This window comes from Triturus cristatus, chromosome 1_2 (assembly GCF_964204655.1).
Source record: "Triturus cristatus chromosome 1_2, aTriCri1.1, whole genome shotgun sequence".
In the NCBI taxonomy this organism is placed as follows: domain Eukaryota; kingdom Metazoa; phylum Chordata; class Amphibia; order Caudata; family Salamandridae; genus Triturus; species Triturus cristatus.
In genome coordinates, this window is record NC_140580.1 from 30,245,936 (window position 1) to 30,267,807 (window position 21,872).

General features: G+C 45.1%; 1 protein-coding gene across 3 annotated transcripts in view; it reads right to left on the reverse strand.

Annotated features, from left to right (window-relative positions):
• Positions 1-1,897, reverse strand: part of PPFIA4 (PPFI scaffold protein A4) — a 3,163,248-nt gene extending 3,161,351 nt beyond the window's left edge. For all 3 annotated transcript variants that reach the window (XM_085600211.1, XM_085600208.1, XM_085600214.1), the window contains exon 1: positions 1,474-1,897. The gene's annotated coding sequence lies outside the window, so the exon portion shown is untranslated. The remainder of the gene's footprint in view (positions 1-1,473) is intronic.
• Between the last annotated feature and the right edge of the window lie 19,975 nt (positions 1,898-21,872).

The following is a 21,872-nucleotide window of genomic DNA, read 5'->3' on the forward strand; positions in this document are numbered from 1 at the left end:
TTGTTATTGACTGCAATAGTTACTAAAAGATTTGGTATGTCAGGCGGCTCAATAGCCCCCATCTATGTTTGAGTAGCTCGCCAAATTAAGGGTTTGTTTTCTTTGCCTTCTGGTACTTGTAGTCCTGTTTCTCACATTATAAATTTAGGTATACAGGTACCAGAATGGAAAGGAAAAACTGGATTGAATTGGATAGACATAAAAACTATAAAATTAAAGTTTCATTTCCATTATTATGTATTGTAAATACAATGAAATAAATAAATAAAATGAAAAAAGGTGTGCTTAAGGCACTTTTCAAACCTATCGTACACCGTGTAGGTGGGTGGGCTCACTTTGCACAAACCCACTGACAGGATCTCCTGCTGCAGGAGAGCTTACCCTAACCAGTGCTTGTTTCTCCTTTGCATTCTGTTGCTGGTAGTTTTGATTTTATCATTTTGTAACAACGCAAAAATCTATTTGTAAGAACCAGAATGCAATTCAAATTAACAAAAACAGGACTGGATCAGCGGTACACACCTGACAAGACAGCTTGATATGTTATACTTTCCCCTGTTGGAATCTTATCCACACCTGTCACGCCCTCTAGCGCCCCGAAACCGATTTAAAGTAACGTGTATTCCATTACACAAAATAAAATAAATACATTAATAAAGAAGACTGAATTAAACCACCAGCTCTGGATAAATTGCAGAAAAATTGCGACCCAAATTCTCGTGGTCCGCGGTCACGGTAGGGCATTCACACCAGCCCGGCATATTCCAAGTTTGTTGGAATGTGGAGCTTTACATTGTCTCTCCCAAGAATGCAAAGAAAATAAATACATACATACATGCATGCATAAATACATAAATACATAGCAGGCTGGGTGAGGCGCTCACTTGGCAGAGAAAAACGTCCAATCGTTTACATGGTCACGTGACCATCTCATTCACACCTGTGACACCCACCCCGGAGCAGCCTATAAAAAAAACACGTGGTAGTTAACAAATGCATACGCGGTCAATAACACAAGATTAACCTCCCAGGTTTTCTGTCAAATTTGGTGCAAATGTGCCCTCCGACATGCCAAGCCCTCTCGCGACAGGTGCATCTCCTCTGGCTGCTTCTGCCTTCACATTCCGGTACAAGCGGGGCAAGTAATCAATCAAGGTTTCAAGACCAGGGCGAGTTACTCACACCTGGCACGCACCAACTTTAGGAATCCTGCCACACTCTCAAAAACCAAAATACGAGGTACCCCGTTAATCCAAACTCTCGAAACAGGTAGGTGCGCGCCTTGAGAAATCAGCTAAAACACTCAATGATTTAATTCCAACCAGTAACCTATATTAAACACTGTACCTCGCCCCACAAAACGCGCGCAATTGCCCATTCTTGGCTCGCAATCTGGCTTCCACGTGACGTTTGTAGGTCCGTGCCAGCCAAGCTGCCCTCTGATGTGGTCACCCAATGTGTTAAGTTCGGTACCTGCTTCTCTTGGTGCGGTGCTGAGAGCATCCATGCAGTGCTGTCCGGGATGCTGACGCTCAATCTCGGCTCTACCGAGATGCCTCTTGCAGCCCCGGGCTCCAGGAGATGGATTCTCCGTGCACGGCACACCTGCCGCTTCCTCGGAGATGCTGTCAGAGGTGCGCCGGTGAATCCTATAGCATCCCCACGCGCAGCCTGGCTGAATGGGGCGCGAGCAGGAGCCCTCGATCCTTCCCGTCGCCCCCCAGCAGGCACCTGCCGCCTCCTCTATGGGGGAAACCCGCCCGAGGAGCCAAGGGCTGTCAGCAAGGAGGCGAGCCTCCCGTCCGCCTCCCCTCAGCCATGATAGCAGTTGATGTGCGTGCAGCCTGCTGCTGGAGAGAGAGTTGCTGCTGCCCCAGGCGCCGTCAGGCACTGCTGCTGCATTCTGGGAGTGAGAGAGAAAGAAGGCACTGGCTGCACGAGCAAAGCCTGAGTGGAAACAGAAACCAGAGACAGCACTGGCTGCAAGAACCGAGCCTGCTGGAAATACGAGTCAAAGACCGCACTGACTGCCAAAGCAGAAGCTGAGTGGAAACTGAAGCCAGAGACAGCACTGGCTGCAAGAACGGAGCATGACTGGAAATAGGAGTCAAAGACCGCACTGATTGCCACAGCAGAAGCTGAGTGGAAACTGAAGCCAGAGACAGCACTGGCTGCAAGAACCGAGCCTGCTGGAAATACGAGTCAAAGACCGCACTGATTGCCACAGCAGAAGCTGAGTGGAAACTGAAGCCAGAGACAGCACTGGCTGCAAGAACCGAGCCTGCTGGAAATACGAGTCAAAGACCGCACTGATTGCCAGAGCAGAAGCTGAGTGGAAACTGAAGCCAGAGACAGCACTGGCTGCAAGAACGGAGCATGACTGGAAATAGGAGTCAGAGACAGCACCGAATGCCAGAGCTGCGGCTGGATGTCAACAGAAAACAGAGACAGCACTGACTGCCAGAGGATAGAGGCTGAGTGGATCAGAAGTCAGACAGCACTGGCTGCAAGAACAGAGGGTGAGTAGAAATAGGAGTCAGAGACAGCACTGACTGCCAAAGCAGAGGCCGGGTGGAAACAGAAAACAGAGGCAGCACTGACTGCCGGAGGATAGAGGCTGAGTGGAAACAGAAGTCAGAGACAGCACTGGCTGCAAGACAACAGCCTGGCCGGAAACAGGAGCCAGAGATTGCACTGGCTGCAGGAACACAGGCTCACTAGAAATAGGCGATGGAGACAGCACTGACTTCCAGCGCAGAGACTGAGTGAAAACAGAAGCCAGAAACAGCACTGGCTGCAAGAACAGAGCCTGCTGGAAACAGGAGTCAAAGACGCACTGACTGCCATAGCAGAGGCTGAGTGGAAACAGAAACCAGAGACAGCACTGGCTGTAGGAGCAGGACTCAAAATAGATACAGGATGTACGAGCTGCGGGAGCAGTGCAAGGCTGGAAGAATCATTGAACACTGGCTGGGGGGATCATGAGGCAGGCACAGCACTCACTGGCTGCAGACGCTGAGCCTGTGTGGAAACAGGAGCCAGAAACAGCACTGGATGCAACAGTGGCCAGTGCTGCTTCATGCGTCAAGATGCAAGATGCAAGGGGCCTGCTTCTCCGATCGGCCACAACCCAATTTTTGCACTCATCGAGGTCTGCATCCTTTTCTGTAGTGAGAGCTACCTCTGATGAGTGAAAACCATCATGAGCTGCGGAAGGCTAAGCGAGTTGTGCATTGTTACCAGACACCCTCATGCCCGCTTCATTGACTTTAAGCCTAATGTCCATAAAGCCGGATGCCATGGTATGAACAAAATACTTTGATTAGGGGCACTATGGCAGGGCTGCCATGTCCGTCAGTGAGAGCATGGTCTTTGGGGATGTATGAACATGTGTGCATATCAAGGGGACATATGTATACGGGTGAATAAGGGACTGTGTCATATGTACTTGTGCCACAGGACATACCTTTCGCCATATGTGGCACCATTAGAAGTATAGCAGAAATGGGAGAAATCTACAGTCCACAAACATGTTCTGCAAAAATGTTCAGAATATGGAACATTTTTCTACACTTTAAATTTCTCCAACTTAAAATAATGGCTGTATTTTTCACTTATAAATATGGCACTGTATCGAGAAAATTAAAATAAAGAGTCAACTTTGTTTATATGGGTTCTATAAAACTCATCATTTGAATTTTTCCAAGTGTCACATTTACAAACGCCAAGAATCTTGCTCCCAGTGACCTGTGGACATGGTGCCATATTTATAACAGAAAAAGACATTTGTTTAAATAGGAGGAATTTTAAGCGAATATATGTGCTTCATATTTGGCTTGATTGAAAGTGGAGAAAGACATTAATACTTAATGTTTCATAGAAGAAGTATTTTTTACTTTAAATTGTTCCCATTGGAAAAAAAATGATTATTTTTCAGTTATAAATATGGCACAGTGCCTACTGGCAAATGGGAGCAAAAGACCTGCTACTTGTAAATGCGACACTTTGAAATGGGAGAAAATTAAAATCAAGAGCTAATCTTTAAGGTAACTTTTAATTTTATTTTTTTCCAATTTAAAATCATTCAGAAACATAATTTTTGTTCTCACCCACCAATATTAAGACAAGGACTTTAATTTAAGAGTTAAATACTTCAGTGCTTCAGTTCTTCACCTCTGTGACCTAGCCTGGCCCATACATCTGACAGATCACTGCTCATTATCAGGCTCTACTATCTGCAGCATGATGATAATAATGTAAAGGTAAACACCGCCATCTCTTAAGTTAACTTGGTCACTTGGTTCACCGTAACCTGAAGACCTGGCTGGATCCCGTGCATTGTCACGCCGCCTCAACTACTCGAAGTTTCGCTTGGACCGCTCTCTGTTGGATACTTCTTCAACTTATCTAGTGAACCTTCACTTAACCTGGCTAACGTTGTTGCCCTTGGCTCCGGCCGGATCGGTCAATCTCCTTCAGCCTAATCTAGCGATCCTTCACTTCACCTGACTATCATTGTTGCCCTGGCTACCTGACAGATCGTGTATTCTCACGACTCTAGGCAATTTCGGTTATAATCAGGCATGTACACATTAATGTCCTGATGATGATCCTAGTACCCTCGTAACAGGATCGAAACGTCGTCGACCCCCACTAAAATAGCATGCACATTAATCAATTGTGTTAAAAAAGTGCATTTGCTGTTTTGAAAAAGCTTACAACATTGGATAATGTAAAAAGCTCCTACTGTCTTGCCTGAAATGCCTTTGTTTGTTTTGTAATGTTATTGTTCTAATTGGATACAGGACTGTGTCCCACAAGTACTTTGTTCCTATATGTAAAGATTTTTTCTGTTATTGCAAAATTAAATCGGTTGTCCGGCTGGACTTCCAGAATATAGTATCGATTCTGAACTATATTTATCCAAATCTTATCCTAACCATTTGAGGATCACTGTTGTTTGTACTGTACACTACTCTGCTATCTGCAGCATGATGATAATAATGTAAAGGTAAACACCGCCATCTCTTAAGTTAAAAGCAAAATGTGACACTATGCTTATTCAAAAATGAACTCAAGGCTGTGAGCTACTTTGCAGGTGTCTGGGAGCTACTGGTAGCTCTTGTGACTGGTTGGAGACAGTCGAATATCCCTTTTCTGACATTCCAAAAACTTTGCACTTCAAAGAAACATTCACTAAGAGTCGTAAACAACCCATCTCAAGAATATTAATAAACTACATTTTCCATAAGCCCATCAACCAATGAGGGCCCACCAGTCCTTATATTACAGACAACCCATGAGGGCCAAAGACTTCTGAAGTGCAATTAACATTTGTCTTGAAGAATTAGGTGTGAACAATTGGGTAGCCATTTCGTAAGCCTTTAGACATAGAAACACACACAACTAAGTACAGTCAGGGAATTAAGGATAAGAAATACATTTAGAAAACATTTGTGATCGCCTGGTAATCTGGAAAGAGACTCATTCCGTGGTAACAAATTACCTGCAACGTTGAGAGCTTTGGCATCCGAGACCCTGCGGCAAGAGACAAGGCAAAGAAGGGTAGTCAACTTGGCTGACAACTGTTTACGAGATAGAAAAGAGTTCTCTGGATAGTTTTTTAAGAACTTCAGTACCACAGTCACATGCCACAGAAGAGAATAGCGAGGGGTTTGGAGAATTCGAGCTTGAATGCCATGCATGACCCTGCAAATCAATGGATGCTCTCAGATGGGCTTACCATCCAGAGGAAGTTGACTGGTGGAAATGAAGGAGCAAAAGTTGTTAATTGAATGATAAGCCATACCGTCCTCCACCTGGGAAGAAAGAAGACTCACTATATGGGATAAATCTGCCCCCACAGGATCAATAAATTGTGGATCACACCAACCAAACCATCGACGACACACTGATGCATATCTTTTATGGGTGTTGAAAGACCAAGATTGGGAAACAATGAACTCGGCTTGCTGCAAAAGCCCAGGCAATCTCCAATGTCTCTTGAAAGATGCCATGCCATGAGATAAAGAGTCCCTTGAAGTACTAGAGGATCAGACTCCCCGAGGGATCCGCCCGGAGGCCTCAAAGGCCAGGAAGTTGGACTAGAAGGTCACGTGAGAGATCCATCAGAGTCGGGAACCAGGATTGGGCTATCCAGAGAGGGGTCACAAGGACCAAATTCGCTCTCTGAAGCCTTATTTGAGCTGCCACTCAAGGAATCATCAGAAATGGGGGAAAGGCATACAGTAAGCTGTGACTCCAGTCTTGTAGAAAGGCATCTGTTGCTAATGCCAGAGTGTCCAGTTTCCAACTGAAGAACTGCAGGATCTGAGAGTTGAGATAGGAAGCGAACAAATCTGTCTTGCAAAGGCTCCATAGGTGATGAAGCCACTGAAAGAAAGGAGGGTGGATTGGACCTTCAATCGCTGGTATTTCTCAGACATATGGAGTTCCAGTCTGCAATCACATTAGAGCAGCCTGGCAGATGCTCTGCAACCACTGAGATCTTGTGTTGCAGGAACAACGCCAAAATTCTTTGGCAATCTCCACCAACATGTAAGATCTGGTGCACCCCCATTTTGTTGATGTACTGAACTGCTGACACATTGTCCTTCCTCAGAAGGATTCAGCCCAAGAATATCTGAGGAGACAGAACTCTTCTGCCAAAAAACCTGCCAGAAGTTCCAGTCAATCAATGTGAAGGTGCAATTCTACATTTGACCAACAGCCCCCGGTGGAAATTGAGCCACAGCAGGCTCCTCAGCCCTAACATTTTCTCGTCGTAACTGCGAGAGGAGGAGGGATGTGTCACTTGGTTGAAGCAGGCTTGGATACTTCTTCATTACGCTCGTGGGCGCAGACTCTACACTTACCGGACTAGGAGCTCTGCAGATCCTGAATCCCCAGACTTGCGGGGAAGTTGCTGTTGATTAAGCGCTGGACGCTGGGGGAGCCTGATTGCCGGGACTGTGAGGACCAGGGTGCAGTCGGCGGACATCACTGGGCGCACCTGGAAGCTCTTCTCGGCCCCTCCCCCCCCTATTGACATTGCCACTCCTATATAGATACCTTCCCACCCGCGCTAGCGGGACGCGCACGGGACGCTCACCGGGGCGAAGACCGGGCAAAGAGCGGGCCGTTTGAGGCCGTTCGAGACTGTTCGAGGCTGGGCTGGTCCCCCCCCCTGGTTGATATTCCTAGCAAGGTAAACACTATGGCAACTGGATTCCTGCGGGCGGGCTCAAAGGGGTGCAACGTTATGGGGACCTTGGACAACTTCATAACTCGTGCGAGCAATGTCCTGGCTTACGAGATTGCTGTCACTGAAAGAAGGTTATCCCATGATCCACTACTAGGGAAAAGATCTTCATTGGGACCCATTGCGCTTGCTCCCTCCCCCTCTCCCGATAACCCCGAGCCTCCCCTAACAAGTGGTCATATAGTTGAGGCATTGATAAGGGACCCTTCGCCTGTCGTCGACGCCACCCTAGCTGAATCGTTTCTCTCTGGGTCTACCCAGGATGACAACCACGCTCCTTCACCTACTGTCAATTGTCCCAAAACAAGGTCAATGGTAGACCGATCTGTTAGAAGGAAAATCACCGGGTCAAACCCCCCAGCTACAAAGGCCAAGAAAAGAGAGGGTGCTACAATGACATATCCCTCAAAAAACAAACAAAGAACATTAGCATCCAATCCAGCTCATAATGCCCCTACCCGAAGTACAGATCCACAAATCATTTTGATACAGGACCCTGCTAAACGATCTACCCCCATGACAACAAGTGAGGAAACTATGGGGGAGCTGCTCCCCAGTAATTTTTGGGATAAAATGGCTGATGTAATTGACGGAAGGTTGTCTCCTCTTGTTAGGCGCCTTTCTGCTATAGAATCAAAGCTAGCTTCATTAGTTGAAAGGATCCAATTTGACACGGCTCCTGTAGTACATACAACAGCGAAAACAACTAGTCATAATTTAATTTCACTCTCTTCTAACACCCCGAGCAAAAGGCTTACAGTGAATACCACTCAGTGTAATCTAGTTGATAACACAGGTGAATCAGTCCCCAGTGAGAACGGCAGACCTCTCCCCCCTGCCCCCCTTCCCCAGTCGATTGCTCCCACCACAGCGGGTACCCTGGCAGACTCCCTAACTCAGCTTCCTACCCTTCCTTTGATTAATCTCAGACCTGATACTCTCCCCAATATTAAGATCCTCCCGAGACTCGATCTTCCGCCTGATTGTAGCCCATATGTGGTTGTCTTATCAGGTGTACCAGAACTTCCGAAGGATAGAGTCGAATCTTATCTATCACTGAAGTTCAAGGCAATACATTGGATGAATAAACATAGACCCTTGCCATCCACTCTGAATGGGGAAATCTTAATGGTTCGAAGAGTTTCATGGGTGGGTCGGGGCACGAAGAACACTAGGGGAACTGCATAGTTGTAACGTTCAAAGATCCAAGGGTCCCACAATATGTGTTTAAGGGGGGATGGGCGGATACTGCTAATGGAATTCATACCTTCCCCCTCTCCTATTTTTATCCCCTTGGATCGCTTACCCACGGGAGGGATATAGCCAAAGTGCAACCAGGTAGACAGAGAATGGGCTTTTGCCAAACCAGCAATCATGATGTTGAGCCACATTCGCTTCAATACAACATTCCTTGTTATAACAGGTTCAGTCCTTTGGACTGTATAGATTGACTGAACCCTAGTCCCCCTCAAGGTCCTGCTGTAATACCATCAATAGAGCCTACCCCGAGTTTGGTCACTCCCACATATTCCCTCACCCACGTTATCAATAACCTTTCTCCTCTTTTTCCCACTGACTCCCCCAGATCAAGAGTTACTAATAGAGATAGTTCAGCTATCCCCTTGGGTACCAGCACAACTTCCTGTATGACCCTCTCCGGTACCCCTATTACCAACCAGACTGCCGGGTTGAATATCCTTTCCTGGAATGTGGCAGGTTTGACACGCCTGCTTGAACTCCCCGATTGGGGGGAGTTCATTGATGGATATGATATCTGCCTATTACAGGAGACCTGGGCACTGCGGCCCTGCCATCGTGTAGGGTTTGCTACCTTCTGGGAACCCGCAGCAAAATCAAAGAAGGGTAGACCGTCGGGAGGGATGCTCATTTGGGTCCGAACACATCTGGGATACGATTTTAAAAAAATACGCACTGATTCCCCAGATATTATGTGTCTAGATATGTCTCTTCAGGGCAGGCGTAAGCTGAACCTGATAAATATATACTCCCGCCCAGTAAGCTATGGTCAACTGTCCCCCACTTTGGCCAGCCTTGAGGCTTTCTTGAGTACGATCACTAATCCTGAGCATCTTATTATCGGTGGAGATTTTAATTGCCACTTTGAGCCATTGAATGGCCTAACCATGTCAGTATCACAGGAGGAGGATCAAGTCTGGGATATACCATCACCCAATATCTATCCCACAAAGGCCTGGACGCCACTGGTCCTCCAACTCACACAAATCACACTCGCCTTTTCAGTACGAGCATGTAATGGCAGGTTTCCCCTAGATAGCCCAGGTAACCCAACTTACGAAAGAAACGGGCAATCCTCCATTATCTACTACATTATGGTTAGTATGGGATTGTGGTCTAGGACTTCGAATTTTGAAGTCATTAAACGTCACGAAAGTGACCACAATCCCTTAGTTGCAACCATGGAGGGTTTCAATACTTCCCTTACTATTGCCAATGACTCACCTATCGCTCTACCGCTGACCACTATTGATGGGGCACGGAGAATTAGATGGGAGAAGATTGTCCAATCCGAAAGTGATCTCAGTGCAATGTACTCTGAGATCTATCCTCTCCTAGAGAAAACAATGGGAGAATCTATTACTCCTGAGGGCTATGTAAACATAGAATTAATTGGATCCACCCATACTGAACTTTGTGCCATCCTTGGGACCCACTTTAGTCGAGTTATTAGGACCAAGCTGGCGCTAATCAGGGGGAAGCCAACTTGGTTCAATAAATCCTGCAGGGAAGCAAAGTCACTGCTCTTGATAACTCTCTAGAATGGCAATACGCTAGAAATTAAGGAAGCTAGGGCCTCCTTCAAGAAAACTCTTCACGATGCAAAGAAAGATTGGGAAACTACTAGATGGGAGGAGATCTCTTTTGCATTGAAGAATAGGGACCTCAAATCCTTCTGGAATTTTGTTAAGACAGGATCATCTGCCCCCAACCAAGCACTCCAACCCAACCTTGGTGAAGAAATTTGGCGTAGTCATTTTAAAGATCTATACGCTTCTAATGTACCAGCAGTAAATAAACACACCCCTTCCCCTTTTGCCAGCCCACCCACTATCCCTGGGCAGGCAGAGATGTGTACCTTCAGCGAGATTAGAGTGGCTCTTAGCAAAGTATTGCCTAATAAAGCCCCCGGCTTAGACAAGATCCCAGGAGACCTTTTTAAAAGCGAGCCTGATATTTGGGTCCCTTATCTCTATGGCCTTTATAATGCAATCTTAGGTGGAATGCCATTACCATCTACATGGGCCGGAGCAGAGATAATACCAATCTATAAAAAGGGCTCCCCACTCGATCCGGCTAATTATAGGCCTATTAGCCTCATCGATGTAGCCCAGAAGATCTTTGCTCGTATCCTTCTAGGGAGACTCCAGACCTGGATGGTGGACTCCAACATTTTAACTCCTCTACAGGTGGGCTTTAGAGCAAAGATGTCAACTGTGGATCAATTGTTTAGGCTGCAACTGATCCACTGGAAAACCATTATCCTAGAAGGGGGCAGTCTTTATCTCACCTTTGTTGACTTAAAGTCTGCCTTCGATATGGTGGACCGCAGCCAGCTTTGGGACCTATTAAAGGAGTTGGGAGTACCCCTTTATCTTTGCGACTTATTAGAGCGACTCCACAAAGACACTTTCGCCAGGGTCAGGTTTGGATTAAAGGGTGAACTTACGTCCCCATTTGGGGTTGAAAAGGGAGTAAGACAGGGGTGTGTTCTTGCCCCAACACTTTTTGCCTTATTTTTAAATGGGCTCGTCGAGGACATTCTGACCCTAAGAGACATTGACGCCCCCAAGCTGGCGGGTAGGAAAATCCCTGCATTAATGTTTGCTGATGACACCTTGCTTCTCTCCAGGACCCCTATGGGGATGGGAAGAGTCCTGGACGGCTTTGCATCCTTTTGCAGGAAAAGGAACTTAGTCATTAACGTAAGCAAAACTAAATACATGGTGTTCCACGCAGACACTACCAACCACCCTACCCCTAAATTGGACGGCCAGCCCTTAGAACGGGTCACCACATTTGATTACCTGGGTCTGACCCTTACTAACAAAATGACCTGGGGACCTCAGATCTCTAAAGTAAACCTGAAACTTGTCCAAATAACTGGGGGCATCACTAAGATGCATAAAAACAGCCACCTAAAACTGATTAGCCCACTCGCAGAGATTTACAAGACCCAGGCCCGGGGTGTTGCAGCTTATGGAGCAGAACTATGGGGCCATACCCCCTCCCCGATTTTACTTAAGTCAGAAAACAAATTTTTTAGAAACATACTTGCACTCCCAACAAGCACTCCTATGCAGCCACTTAGGATGGACTTAGGCATCCAACAGATTACGGATATGGTTGCTTCCAGACCACTAATGTATTGGCGCCGCCTATGGAGTACCCCTGAACTGATAAACTTTCAGGAGGAACTGAAGTCCATTTTGTTGATCCCAACGGCAGGTGCCATCCCTTGGCTAGCCTATATAAAGAAATCACTAAGGGAGATAGGGAGAGAAGACCTCTGGCATTCTCCAGAGTATGCATGCCCTTCTCTTTCTAAGAGATCTCTGGCAAAAATTCGGGAGGAAAGAAATTTGACTCACCTTATTCAATCTGCCACTACAGCAAACTTGACTTCTGTATTTCTAGAGGCCAAAACTAGTTATAAATTTGAGTCTGTAATAGACCTGATTCATCCAGTCATGGCCAAAAAACGATATCTACAGTTCAGGCACGGCTCCCTCCCGCTCTTTTCGAGAACAAACAAGTGGCTGGGCTCAGTTCGGCAATCCTGCCCTGGTTGTGGTACTCTTGAAGAAACTGAGGTACATGTCGTTTTTTTCTGTCCGGCATATACTACCCCGCGCAGATTATGGATAATTCAACTAGCCAAGAATATAGGGGCTAGACATTGCATGGAACTCCATAGGTTGTTGAAGCATGACACTTCTCCTCTATATGCTACCGTAATTGCCAAATTTCTTTTCTCAATGTGGCTAATTAGAAGAAAACTGCTACCTCACTAAGGTTAATTTGGTCTTTTTACCTGTATCTTATTATCTGTTTTTATCTTATGTAATGACGAATGAGTTTTATTAGACTAATGTTGTATCAACTTTTAATAATATTATGTCTCTTATGTACTTTTATGGCTAAAGCCGAAATAAAGTTTTCTGACTGACTGACTGACCTATCTGTTTGCATCTGACTCGATGACAGCGTCTGGCCACAGATTATCCTGCCATTCCAGGCTTCCATGTGACTCATCCACCATTCCATCTCTTCTCTGGTCTCCTGAGGCAGAGGAACTAAGCCTGAGTCAGACAGAACTTTTCCGAGGTGATGAATTTTGAGGCGCTAGAGCGCCCTATAATGTGGGGGACCTGGGGAAATGGCTTGAATGGATGAAGCCAGCAGCCCCATGATTCGAGCAACCTGCTGTAGAGATACCTGATCCTTGGATAAGAGAGATCTCAGCTCTAGCTGGACAACCTTAACTTTCTGAGGTTCAAATAATTACTATACAGTCCATGAATCTATCTGGATGCACAGGAAATGTATTGAATGTGACGGAGTCAACATGGACTTCTTCACATTTAGGAGAAAGCCTAGTTGTTGAAGCAGAGATATAATCAAGTTCAGATGAGATAAGAGGAGACCTCTTTCCTGGGCTAGAATCAGAAGATGGTCCAAGTATATTATGAGATGCAAGCCCCGCCCCCGAAAAGAAGAGTGTAGTTGGAGGGGGAAGTCAGCGAGCGTTCCTCAGCCTGTAACCCCTGTTAAGAAGCCCCCTAAAGGAGATAAAGTTAAGTGTGGAGGGAGAGAAATAAGGTCTCTCTCTAAGCCTCCTCCCTCCCTCAGGTCCTACTTCAAAATTATGGAACAAGTGTCAGGTTCAGCAGGGCCTGAGGGGCGTACTGGGAGTACAGGGGATGAGATGGAAGATATAGGGGCACAGGGGAGGCAGACTGAACCACTGAGTCTTGAAAATCGTTTCTCCCCTCTTATAGAGAATGCACCAGAGACTCTAGAATACACTTCATCTATTCCCCCTATTTCCTCGAGCATTCCTTTGCTCACCCCCTTACTTATGGCTCAATCTTTTCAAGAAGAAGAGGTGTCTGTGAATAAAATCGGCAATGCAGGACTCCGGGGCAATGATGAGATCCCTAGGGTAGATCATAGTTTACAGGAGGGGGCCTCTTTAGGGGCCCAGGTGACAGATCTACTATTTAACTTGAGGCAAGAAATGCTGGTTAAGTTTGAGACTTCTGAACACAACCAGAAGGATATTCAAGGAAAATGCGGAATTCTCGAACAGAAGATCGATGGAATTGCCCTGCGTACGGTAGCTCTGGAAGAGGAGGTGAAGTCGTTGGGTGAGGTTACAGCAGTAAATTCGAAGGAGATAGTGGGACTCAAAGAAGAAAATAAGACCCTACAAGAAGACCTGGAAAGGCTTGAGTTACATGCCAGGCGAAATAATGTCTGCATTTTGGGGGTTTCTGAAAACGCAGAAGGTTCGAACATTAAAGGATTTGTGTGCAAGTTACTGGGAGATTTGTTTCACGATAAAACGGACATAGACTGGGAAAAAGAACTTCAAAGGGTACATAGAGACCCCCATAGGCTCCATCCAGGGAGGAAGGCTCCAAGGAAGATTTTGATAAACTTCCTTAATTTTGATTAAGGAGTTGGTGCTTGGGCGAGCACTGAAGGAACGGCAATTGAAATTTGGAGACGTCACTTATCAAATTCGCTCTGACATGGGCAAGAGGACTGCCCAGAGGTAGTGGGCCTTAGGTGCTAAAATGAGTGAATTACGTTCTAGGGGGGCCCAAGTGCATATGAAATTTCCTGCCATGTTAAAAATAATGTGGCGAAACAAAATGTATAATATTAGAGACCCTGAAGAAGTTGACCCCCTGTTAAAGTTGATGGAAAGCCCAGAGTAGGGATTTGAACGCCAAAATAAATCTGTATATAGATGCACACTGAAGATGTACATAGAAGAGTGGAATGAACGCATGTAGTTAGACATTTAGAGATAGGTACTAGTTTTCGCCAGAAGCACACGTAACACACGCGCACGTAATGTATACTAACAAGTTTTGTTTTGGTATTGAGTTTGTCTTGGAGATTCGCTCAGTTATCTGCACGGGGACACCTCGAAGGCCCTAGCCTAACAGATCGGGAGGGGGGTTCCCCAAGGAGGGTGGGGGGTGAGACACGGGTGGTTGGGAGCATGTGGGAGAAAAGGAATAAAATATATTGTCCTTATTCTGTCTTATAGCTGGTGGATCGCGATAGGATATGGTGCTTCGTTAGTCGTTTTATGCTTACATAGGGCGGCGCTAAATAGGATTAATTTCGATAGATGAATAAGAATTTGGTTTACTTTATATCCTGGAACGTTAATGGCCTAAGATCCACGAGGAAGCTAACTCGAATAATGGAATTTCTTAAGAAAACCGAGGCTACGGTTATTTTACTTTAAGAAACTCATTATTAAAAAAGGATTTTAAAAGCATATTCAAAAAATGGGCTTGGGTTCAGGACATCGCTTGTTCAGATCAAAGTGGTAACACGAGGGGGGTAGCAATTCTTATGAGAAGTAATTCTGTTATTATACTGGAAAGCTACCAGACAGATTCTTCTGGGAGGTGGGTACTAGCTAAGATAAAAGCACATAGAATGTTGGCAGTGGTTGCTTCCTATTACGGCCCACATAAGGATAACCCAGATCCATTAATTAAATTGGAATCAGGCCTATTGACATCTAACGCCCCCATTATACTTGTAGGGGACTTTAATATAGTTTTAAGTAAGGAGTTGGATAGAACCTCCAAAGTCAAATATGTTACCCCACCAAAAACAACGGCGGTACTTAAAACCTTAATCAATGAATTAAATCTAGTTGATATTTGGAGATTTAAGATGGGAGATAAGAGGGATTTTACTTTTTTTAGTAAGAAATATGGCCACCACTCACGTATTGATGACTTTTTATTAGATCGTGAGTTGTTAACGGGGGTGGACATGATCAAGCATGTACCTGCTATACTATCAGACCACTCGGCCATTTTCTTTTCACTAAAGCATCAAGACAAGAGGGGTACAATAAGGTGGACCTTAGATAGGACAATATTGTTAGATGAAGGGGTTCTATTTAAGATGAAAGATGAGGTAGCAGTCTTTTTCGATGCTAATAATGGATCAGCTAAAGTTCAAATCATATGGGACACCTTTAAGGCCTTCCTAAGATCTATAGGCACCGCAACTATGGTGGGTAAAAAACGTAGTACGAGGCACCGAGAGGAAATGTTCCTACAAACTATAAAAAGTAAAGAGCAGGAGCTACAAAAGGCCTCATTAGAGAGTTTTAGCAAGGTGGCCTCGCTCACTAAGCAACAAGAAAAGTTGCAAGCAGAATATCAAGGAGCCCTCGATAAGTTATTGTCAGATAGATGGAAGGTCAGTAAACTTCAGCACTTTGCATATGGCGAGAAGAGTGGTTCTCTCTTGGCCTGGAAAGCTAAAGCAGACAAAGCTTGCAATCAAATAAGTAGTCTTAGAGAGTCTATGACAGGAGATATAGTTGATACTAGCACAAAAATTGGTTTGGAGGTTTGTAGACATGAGTCAACTGTATAAAGAGGATATCTCCCCTGGGAGAGATAATATTGAGGGTTTTTTAAAGGAAATCGAACTCCCGAATTTAACCGAAGACCAGAAGGGGACGCTAGCGACAAGATAACAGAGGAGGAGATTCGACAGCAGTTTAGAAAGATGGTTAGAGGCAAGGCGGCTGGGCCAGATGGCCTCCCAACTAAGATTTACCTTAGTCTCCTTGACATAATAGTACCAGTGCTCAAATAGCTTTTTCATGCAATACTGATAGAAGGGGAAGACCCTCCTTTAAGCTGGGCTGAGGCAACGGTAACGCTAATTCTGAAACCTAACAAAAACCCTCTCGCGGTAGACTCATATAGACCAATATCACTGTTGAATACAGACTACAAGGTTCTCGCAGGAATCCTGGCTGCCAGGATAGCTAAGATTATAAAAGGTATCATACATAGTGATCAGAGAGATTTTATCCCTGGGAGACATCTCAATGAGCTAACCTTCTCATTGCTTGGAGTAATAGACTTGGCAGAAACGCATAATTTTCCCGTAACCGTCGTGGCAGTGGATGCTGCCAAGGCTTTTGATCAGGTTCACTGGCCATATCTCTGGGAGACTCTAAAGATATTCGGATTCCCAAATAACATAATAAAGGCTGTTCAACTCCTGTATCATCTACCTAGAGCGAGGGTGCTCGTAAATGGTGAGTTAACTGATTGGTTTAAAATAATGCGCGGAACCAGACAGGGGTGTCCCCTGTCCCCGCTGTTATTTAATTTGTATATTGAACCTTGATTGGTTTAAAATAATGCGCGGAACCAGACAGGGGTGTCCCCTGTCCCCGCTTTTATTTAATTTGAATATTGAACCTTTAGCAGCATGGATTAGAGAGGACACTACCCTTGTTCCTTTCACTTATGGAACTCTTGAGATAAAATTAGCCTTATACGCTGATGACCTTTTATTCTACACGTTAAACCCCGATAGGGCTATTCCTACCTTGATGGCAAAAGCAGAAGTGTTTGGATATATATCCGGATATAAGGTGAATAGAAATAAGACAGAAATTATGGAATGGAACCAACCAAAGCAAACCCTGCAGGCAAAATCGCATATGCGCTACCTTGGTATTATAATTACACAGAAATTAGCGGAAATAACCACTGTGAACTAGAAAAAGATCAGTCAGGAGGTAGAGAGATTGTTGGCTAGGTGGGCTAACCTCCCTCTAAATTTGTATGGTAGGGTCAATCTTGTCAAAATGATTATTTTACCAAAAATCACTTTTCTTTTTAATTCCATACCATTATTATTTGATAAAAGGGAGACTGCTTAACGACAAGGAAGGATAGGTAGCTTTATCTGGGATTTGAAGGGGTCTCCCATATCTTTGAAATGACGAAGGAAGAGGTTGGAGAAGGGTGGGATGGCACTACCTGATTTGATGATCTATGGGCATGCTTTTCTCTTTAAGAACTGTCGGATGCTTTTAAATAAAGCGGATAGTTCAGCAATAGGAATTCTTTTTGGGGCAATGCTTAGTGAGCTGAAAGAGGGGCAAGATCAATTTTTATTTAAATTTGGGGACCTGAAGTTTAAAGAAAAAAGTAAGACTTCAGATTCTATCTGAGGCATTGAAAGTATGGGTGTTTTTCCAGAAAAAGCTAGGCATATCTTACTACTCATCTAGGGCCCCGATATGGGAATCACCAGGGACCCCGGAATGTTTGAAAGATTCACTTAGCCTCCCACCGATGAACTCAGGAATTTCTCGCTGGGGAGATCTCCAGTTGGGAACCGACCTAGTTGGGTGGGAGATGTTGAGTCTGCTTTCAGGGGGCTAACTAACTAGATTTAAGTATTACCAGCTCTCTGCGTGGCGGGTAAGCCAAGACTGGAATGAAGTGGATGATGATTCTTGGTTAGACCAAGCAATGAAAACCGGTACTGTTAAGAAGGAGGTTGCTTTGTGGTATCACACCTTGGTAAATGCAGTAGACGACCTGGATAAAGACATACAAAAACTTTGGGGCAATGAAGAAATGAATATAAACATAAGCGATATTTGGTTGGGTTCCTTTGCGATGTGCCAAGGTCTTTGATAAATGAGTCGCCAAATAGAAGGCCATTGGCTATGGGCCTGCCCTCTTCAGAAGCCATCTCTGAAAGGTTCAGGTCCATACACATAAGAATGGGTTTTCTAAGTTTCACAGATATGGTGCAATCAGCATTGCCAACCTGGCAAATGGTGCGTTGAGCTCACCCCACCAGGACCTCGGGGTCAATGGGGATACCCGAATCTTTGGCATCAACTGCCTTCTCCAGGATCCTTGTCAGGGGCCCAGTGACATCCAGCAAGCAGTCCTGACTTGACTGGCAGGTTCTGTCAATGTTTTTCTTAGTGTTCTTGGAGAATTTCTTAAGGAAAGCATTTGCGTTAGTGTCTACCCCCTGTGTGCCAGAGACTTAATCATCCAGAGTCGGGTGGGGGCATTCTGTCTGGAGTCTAGCTCATGCCTCCTTGTCAAACCCTTTCCGAAGGTAAGCGTGCATGTATGTTGCCACCTTGTGGCGTGGGGTCCAGTCGCAGGGTGGAAAAAATCATTGGGGTCAAAATCAAGGAGATCTACCTGAGAGAGGTCTTGCAGCGGGACTGGAATGTGCCTGAGGGAGGGGGGGGAGCGAATGGTTAGAGGGGCTTTGACAAAATGTGGGGAGCTGGTGGTAGCCTAAATGGAACAGCTGATGCTAGAGGTGGATGGGGGTTTGGACCCCATGGGGTGCTGTAAAAGTGGTCCATCAAAAATGATGGATTGAGGCAGGCAAGGGCATTGGAGTGGGATAGTTTGTCCTCTTGGGTTTCGGGGGGTTCCATGGAGGGCCCAGGTGTGGATGGGATGTGGAATAGGGACTTGTTCTGCAGTCATGCATAGTTGTCAAGTGAAGGGTTTAAGGGTCAGGGCAAGGGCTCTGTTTCCTGAGCGTTGGACGCAAGAATCTAAGGGCTCATCTACTTCTGCATTACAGGGCTCAGATGGGCCTGGGTCAAGCCACATTGAATAATAGCTGAGGATTGGCCCCAAATATATATGCAACTATATATGCACCCCAGGAATATATGGGGTAGAGGAGAGGGGGTGAACCAGGTACAATCAGGGGGTTAGCACGGACCCCAATGCTCTTGATTGTCTAGAGGTCAGCACCTCATTCTGAAGTTTTGTAGTATACTTAGAGAAGCATAATCTAAGTCTCTGGTCCTGACATAGAATTTCCTGGCCTGACTCTCTGCAGTATGATTGCTATTGGTTTCTCAATAACAAATATTTAGGAAAGCGTGCACTGCCTAACCCAGGGTTATTCACAATGGAGGAACGCAAGAGTGGAGTTAAACCACTGAATGCTGATCCTGGGGGGCGGGGGGGAGGGGGAGGGGTGTATGTATCTTCACAGGTAATTCCAATAATATGGCCAACTGATTAAGGCGGCCGTGCTGCTGTACAGCATGCCTAAAAAACACACAGTACTAACACAATATCTAACTGGACAAAGTACGCCCATTCACATCTCAAGCAGGCTAACCAGGAAACAAAGGAACAAGTAAAGGACATGTCCTATTAAGAAACATTTTAATTTCCTGATTTCTCCAGTGCCATCCCGCCTTCCTCCTCGTGGGGCTGCTGCGCCTCAGTAAGTGGCAGAACAATATGGCGTCTCATATGTTAAAACACTGTCATTATTTCCTTTTAAATTCATGAAAAATTCTACCTCTGCACTAAATTACACGATGCACAGTCATGTATGAAAGGAATCTTGGCACACTTAAACCTCAATTTTATTCCTTCTGTAAATGCTAGTGCATAAAAACGTGGCTAATGCGACTAACATCTCCTGGAATTAAATTGTTACTGAAGCTACAAATTATTCTAGTTGCCATGTTAACCACTGAATGATTTGTAAATCTGACAACTATCCCTTAAAAACCTAACAAATGAATAATTGTACAGCAATTAATAAGAAAAAGCAACATTTAAATCCAAATGTGAAGTAAGAGCTTGTAAACAAAGAACATGACAGATCCCCATCTCACACTAACTCCAGATCTTTCCATTAAAGTGGCCTTAAAAAGACAGGCCTCTCTCTCCACGGAATGGGAGTTGTCGTCATCCGTGGAGAATCAGAGAAGGTTCTGATGGTATTTATTTGTGGTGATCAAGTGTATATGGGCATATTTGGTATTTTTTTAAAGGATGTTGGTGATTGATACCACCTCAAGTCCCTTAGTTCAGGTTTCATGAGCCACAGCTGCTCCAGCAAGCTTTGCACCTTATAGCGGACTGTGCTGTGTGTCTTCATTTGCCACTCCACCATCATTGTGGCTGTCGATTCTGTGTCCCACAAAAAGGTACTGCCAGGATAGTCCTGGTTTCAGGGCGCACCGGATCCTAATGACGTTCTAGGTGCAGAATGACTTCCTAAATGAAGATCCCATGCATTCTCTCTAAGGGTCGCACTCTATCAGGCTAAGGTATATGAGCATCCTGCACGCTGCTGAGACAATACTGCACACTCACTAGCAGTCAGTATCTGCTTACCACTGGGGCAACAAGAATGTGTACTCTTGCAGTCATCTGCCACATGGCTTTGGCTCTGGGTAACACAACAGGGCCAGAATTCAAGAAACCCCTTGGTGAGAGGGTTGCATTCAATAAGAAGCATTGGCATAGCAAATAGGTCTCGCCTTTGGGACCTTATAAGTGTTTAGTTATTCAGTACAATATCCTTGGTGCAACAACATCACTGTTGCATGGCTCAACCCTTGTAAGGTCTCAAATGAGAGACCTATTGGCCTCTGCCACTGAACATTTGGGCGTGAGGAGGGGGTGAGAGTAGTAAAAGAGAAATCACTAGCACCATCCATGAGAAATGGTTATCTGTAGGTGCGGAAAGAATTTCAAACGCAAGGTAATACTAGGATTTCTGGAAAAGTTCACAGAGAGGGAAAAAACAGTGTGATATGGTTAGGAATACCCGCAGCACTGAGACGTGACCAGTTAACCCTGTGACAACAGACAAGGCAGCGTGAGTAACACTTGATACATGGGAGCTTGAAATAATTGTGTTAGAAACTTTAAAAAATACAGAATTGCACAATTCTAGTGGCTCCAGTTGTAGTTGAATATAAATCCCAGTATACTGAGCGTTGTAGCGGGACGGCACAGCAGCCAAGTATGCTCGCATCATGCCACACAGTTATCCAAATTTGCCTTTTTATCTAGGTGTTGAGGTACTTTAAAGTTCCGTGGTTCATCCATTTTAAAAAGGCATAGACCTGGCTGAAGAGCACGTGATCTGGCAGCTTTGGAAAGGGCTGGCCAGCAGTAGACATCTCAAGAATACATGTTCCTCCTCTAGAGTAATAAACACATCTGGGCCAGTTTTCTGATGTGCATTTTTTTAGTGGCGGGCCTTGTCAGTTGGCTAATTGATAAAATGCATGCTAACTTTAAAATACAAAAAAACCACACACAAGACTTGGCAAACTGATGGGTTACACTTACGATCTCCAAATCAGATAAACTGAAACACTAATCTTACACACCACAGGCCAGCCACCAGCTTGGCAGGGACAAAATGTATTTTTGTATTGTTTAATCTGCAGGAAAACATAGTGAAGAGCTTTAAGATTTCCACTGGCACCAGCTCATTAACGCGTCGCCATTAATGTTGGCTATCCCAGCCAACACAACTAAGCATGCTGGGAATAATAGGCCCAAACCTTGAAAGGTAAGTGGAACTAAACGCCTCCATATGGTAATAGGAATACTGTTAAAAGATCCGGGAATGCCCAAGACCAAAAGTACTGACGGTGTCATGCCCATCCCCAAATGGCAGCCAGTTACGTGCAGGATACATCCAGTGTTCTGAGAAAACCAACATGTGAAGCCTGCATTTTTTT